At 47.1% G+C, this 5632-nt stretch overlaps 2 pseudogenes across 2 annotated transcripts; both read left to right on the top strand.

The window, feature by feature from the left end:
* Positions 1-718: 718 nt before the first annotated feature.
* Positions 719-4482, top strand: LOC102904842 (coatomer subunit alpha pseudogene; annotated as a pseudogene). Its single transcript, XR_013046403.1, has one exon. The product of XR_013046403.1 is annotated as a coatomer subunit alpha pseudogene (transcript).
* On the top strand, positions 1598-4482 carry LOC143269748 (coatomer subunit alpha pseudogene; annotated as a pseudogene). Its single transcript, XR_013046402.1, has one exon. The product of XR_013046402.1 is annotated as a coatomer subunit alpha pseudogene (transcript).
* Positions 4483-5632: the final 1150 nt, after the last annotated feature.

Genomic DNA, 5632 nt, shown 5'->3' with positions numbered 1-5632 from the left:
CTTGTACAACTCAGGATGGGAAACTGACTAGAATAGGAGCTTCTCTTCAGTCCAATATATTGTACTTGCTGGGAACAGAGCGAGTGCTATTTGAACAGTGGATGGCCAGAAGAGCACAAGAGTGGCTGTTCTTACCCTGAATTAACACTTGCTGCTAGAACATGATACTGAACGTGATTCAACTCCGTTTAAGAATGCCAATTGACGGGAGCCACGGCCTCCGGTAGCTGACGTGGAGCCTTTGGGAGGGCAACCGGGAGCAGCGGGACCGGGTTGTCGGACCTGGGAGCCGGAGGCCTGAAGGATGCTAACCAAATTCGAGACCAAGAGCTTGGGGGTCAAAGGCCTTAGTTTTCATCCCAAAAGACCCTGGATCCTGACCAGTTTACACAATGGGGTCATCCAGTTATGGGACTATCGGATGTGTACTCTCATTGACAAGTTTGATGAACATGATGGTCCAGTGCGAGGCATTGACTTCCATAAGCAGCAGCCACTGTTCGTCTCTGGAGGAGATGACTATAAGATTAAGGTTTAGAATTACAAACTTCGGCGTTGCCTCTTCACGTTGCTTGGGCACTTGGATTATATCCGTACCACATTTTTTCATCATGAATATCCTTGGATTCTGAGTGCCTCAGATGACCAGACCATTCGAGTGTGGAACTGGCAGTTTAGAACCTGTGTCTGTGTGTTAACGGGACACAACCATTATGTAATGTGTGCTCAGTTCCACCCCTCTGAGGACCTGGTGGTGTCAGCTAGCCTGGACCAGACTGTTCGCGTTTGGGATATTTCTGGTCTAAGGAAAAAAAAATTGTCTCCTGGTGCTGTGGAGTCAGATGTGAGAGGCATAACCGGGGTTGACCTGTTCGGAACCACAGATGCAGTGGTGAAGCATGTACTCGAGGGTCATGATCGTGGAGTAAACTGGGCTGCCTTCCACCCCACTATGCCCCTGATTGTATCTGGGGCAGACGACCGGCAAGTGAAGATCTGGCGCATGAATGAATCAAAGGCATGGGAGGTTGACACCTGCTGGGGCCATTACAACAATGTGTCTTGTGCCGTTTTCCACCCTCGCCAAGAGTTGATCCTCAGCAATTCTGAGGACAAGAGTATTCGAGTCTGGGATATGTCTAAGAAGACTGGGGTTCAGACTTTCCGCAGGGATCATGATCGTTTCTGGGTCCTAGCTGCTCATCCCAACCTTAACCTGTTTGCAGCAGGCCATGATGGTGGGATGATTGTGTTTAAGCTGGAACGTGAGCGTCCAGCCTATGCTGTACATGGCAATATGCTACATTATGTAAAGGACCAATTCCTATGTCAGCTGGATTTCAACAGCTCCAAAGATGTAGCTGTGATGCAACTGAGGAGTGGTTCCAAGTTTCCAGTGTTCAACATGTCATACAATCCAGCAGAAAATGCAGTCCTACTGTGCACTAGAGCAAGCAATTTAGAGAATAGTACCTACGATCTCTACACCATCCCCAAAGATGCAGACTCCCAGAATCCTGATGCCCCTGAAGGGAAATGATCCTCAGGCCTGACAGCGGTTTGGGTTGCTCGGAATCGGTTTGCTGTCCTAGATCGCATGCATTCGCTTCTGATAAAGAATCTGAAGAATGAGATCACCAGAAAAATCCAGGTGCCTAACTGTGATGAAATCTTCTATGCTGGCACTGGCAACCTCCTGCTTCAGGATGCAGATTCCATCACACTCTTTGATGTCCAGCAAAAGCGGACTCTGGCATCGGTGAAGATTTCCAAGGTGAAATATGTTATCTGGTCAGCAGACATGTCTCATTTAGTGCTGCTGGCCAAACATGCCATTGTGATCTGTAACCGCAAGCTGGATGCTCTGTGTAACATTCATGAGAACATTCGTGTCAAGAGTGGGGCCTGGGATGAGAGTGGGGTGTTTATCTATACCACAAGCAACCACATCAAATATGCCGTCACCACTGGGGACCATGGCATCATCAGGACTCTGGATTTACCCATCTATGTCACAAGAGTGAAGGGCAACAATGTCTACTGCCTGGACAGGGAGTGTCGGCCTCGGGTGCTCACCATCGACCCCACTGAGTTTAAGTTCAAGCTGGCCCTGATCAACAGAAAGTATGATGAGGTGCTGCACATGGTGAGGAACGCCAAGCTGGTCGGCCAGTCAATCATTGCCTATCTCCAGAAGAAGGGTTATCCGGAAGTGGCCCTGCATTTTGTAAAGGATGAGAAAACTCGCTTCAGCCTGGCTCTGGAGTGCGGAAACATAGAGATTGCTCTAGAAGCAGCCAAAGCCCTGGATGACAAGAACTGCTGGGAGAAGCTGGGAGAAGTGGCCCTGCTGCAGAGCAATCACCAGATAGTAGAAATGTGCTATCAGCGTACCAAAAACTTCGACAAACTTTCCTTCTTGTACCTTATTACCGGCAACCTGGAGAAACTTCGCAAGATGATGAAGATTGCTGAGATCCGAAAGGACATGAGTGACCATTATCAGAATGCCCTGTACCTGGGTGATGTGTCAGAGAGGGTGCGAATCCTGAAGAACTGTGGACAGAAGTCCCTGGCCTATCTCACAGCTGCTACACATGGCTTAGATGAAGAAGCTGAGAGTCTGAAGGAAACATTTGACCCCGAGAAGGAGACAATCCCAGACATCGATCCTAATGCCAAGCTGCTCCAGCCACCTGCACCTATCATGCCGTTGGATACTAATTGGCCCTTACGGACTGTGTCCAAGGGGTTCTTTGAAGGCTCCATTGCCAGCAAGGGGAAGGGAGGAGCATTGGCTGCTGACATTGACATTGACACTGTTGGTACTGAAGGCTGGGGAGAGGATGCGGAACTGCAGCTAGATGAAGATGGATTTGTGGAGGCTTCAGAAGGTTTGGGAGAGGATGCTCTTGGCAAGGGACAAGAAGAAGGAGGTGGCTGGGATGTAGAAGAAGATCTGGAGCTCCCACCAGAGCTGGATGTACCCTCTGGGGTCGCCAGTGGTGCTGAAGATGGGTTCTTTGTGCCCCCAACCAAGGGAACGAGCCCAACTCAAATCTGGTGTAATAACTCTCAGCTTCCAGTTGATCACATCCTGGCAGGTTCTTTTGAAACAGCCATGCGGCTTCTTCATGACCAGGTGGGAGTAATCCAATTTGGCCCCTATAAGCAACTCTTCCTACAGACATATGCTCAAGGCCGTACCACCTACCAAGCACTGCCCTGCTTGCCGTCCATGTATAGTTACCCCAATCGTAATTGGAAGGATGCAGGGCTAAAGAATTGTGTACCAGCTGTAGGCCTAAAGCTTAATGACCTGATCCAGCGATTGCAGCTGTGCTACCAGCTTACCACAGTTGGCAAGTTTGAAGAAGCTGTGGAAAAATTCCATTCCATCCTGCTCAGTGTGCCTCTTCTTGTTGTGGACAATAAACAGGAGATTGCAGAGGCCCAGCAGCTCATCACCATCTGCCGTGAATACATTGTGGGTTTGTGCATGGAGATAGAAATGAAGAAGCTGCCTAAGGAAAGCCTAGAGCAGCAGAAGCGCATCTGCGAGATGGCAGCCTATTTCACACACTCAAACCTCCAGCCTGTGCATATGATCCTGGTGCTTCGGACAGCCCTCAACCTTTTCTTCAAGCTCAAGAACTTCAAGACAGCGGCCACCTTTGCCCAGCGCTTACTGGAACTTGGGCCCAAGCCTGAAGTGGCCCAACAGACCAGCAAAATCCTGTCTGCCTGTGAGAAGAACCCCACAGATGCCTGCCAGCTCAGTTACGACATGCACAACCCCTTTGACATTTGTGCTGCATCTTAAAGGCCCATCTACCGTGGGAAACCGGTGGAGAAGTGTCCACTCAGTGGGGCCTGCTATTCCCCCGAGTTCAAGGGGCAGATCTGCCGGGTCACCACAGTGACGGAGATTGGCAAAGATGTGATTGGTCTGAGGATCAGTCCTCTTCAGTTTTGCTAAAGCCCCTTCATGTGCATAGGTTAATCACTTATTGTCCCTTCAGAGAATCTAGCCCCCAGCCCGCCACTCTCCCCTTACATTCACTCTTCAGCTTGTTGACATCTGGTTCTCCCTAAAACTTCATGTCCTTTCTCTTCTGTGGCAAATCAGACTTTTCACGCTGGACTTCTTGCTCCTGCAACCTCTCTCCTGAAGATGACTGGTTGTGATCATAGATGACTTTGAATTTTAACTTGCGTCTTCCAAGGAACAAATGAAAACTTTGTGCTGGACATTTGTTTAGCAAATTCTTTCAGTATTTATTCCTCTCTCACCCACCACCTTTGTTCCTATGCCACTAGAAAAGAGTGGAATCTAATAAATGCTGTTTTTCCTCAGCCACATGAAATTCGTAACTATCCCATATTTTCTTTGGGCATTTAATGTCATCAATAGGTTCCTTCCCACTGTAGGCCCAGACACTTGCAGGCTGAGAAGAAGTCTTTTATTTATTTTTTCTTTTTTTCAAAATGTGTCATTTTTCACTGATTTGTTTCTGTCCTTTATAACCATTGTTCTTATGTTTTGTGCTCACACTAAATAAAGTAAATTTCTATGGAAAAAAAAAAGAATGCCAATTGAACCCTAGCATGCCTTTCAAAATAAACACTCTGCTTTTGAGAAAAGGGCAGTCTTGTACTCTTCTGTGTTTCCTATAGGGCCAGAACAGTGATCTGGCTCAGAACAAAAGAAGTGTGGTTTTTTCACAAACGTTGCATATCTAGATCAACTCAGCATTGGAAACTAACTGGAATAGGAGCTTCTCTTCAGTCCAATACACTGGACTTGCATGGAACAGATGCAAGTGCTATTTGCACTGTGTATGTTTAGAGTAGCACAAGAGTGGCTGTCCTTAGCCTGAATTAACACTTGCTGCTAGAACGTGACACTGAACCTGATTCAACTCTGTTTAAGAATGGCAATTGAACAATAGCTTGCCTTACAAGAAAAACACTCTGCCTTTGAGAAACTGCACTCTTGTACTCTACTGTGTTTCCTATAGGGACAGAATAGTAACCTGGCTCAGAACAAAAGAACTGTGCTTCCTACACATATGGGGCATATCTAGATCAACTCAGCATTGGAAACAGATTAGAATAAGAGGTTCACTTCACTCCAATTCACTGAACTTTCTGGGAACAGACTCAAGTGCTATTTGCACTGTGTATGGCCAGAAGAGGAGAAGAGTGGCTGTTCTTACCCTGAATTAACACTTGCTGCAAGAACACAAAACTGAACGTGATTCAACTCCTTTTAAGAATGGCAATTGAACCCTAGCTTGCATTACAAGAAAAACACTCTGCTTTTGAGAAACGGGCACTTTTGTACTCTACTGTGTTTCCTATATTGCCAGAACATGAGCGGGCTCAGAACAAAAGAACTGTGCTTCCTACACAAACGGGCCATATCAATTTCAACTCAGCATTGGAAATTGACTAGAATAGGAGCTTCTCTTCAGTCCAATACACTCTACTTGCTGGGAACAGATGCGAGTGCTATTTGCACTCTGTACGGCCAGAAGAGCACAAGTGTGGCTGTTCTTACCCTGAATAAACACTTGCTGCTAGAATGTGAAACTGAACCTGATTCAACTCCGTTTAAGAATGGCAATTG

The sequence above is a fragment of the Peromyscus maniculatus genome, chromosome 20 (assembly GCF_049852395.1).
Source record: "Peromyscus maniculatus bairdii isolate BWxNUB_F1_BW_parent chromosome 20, HU_Pman_BW_mat_3.1, whole genome shotgun sequence".
NCBI classification, from domain to species: domain Eukaryota; kingdom Metazoa; phylum Chordata; class Mammalia; order Rodentia; family Cricetidae; genus Peromyscus; species Peromyscus maniculatus.
The sequence above is the reverse complement of the archived record's forward strand: the minus strand, read 5'-3'. Positions and strand labels throughout refer to the sequence as shown.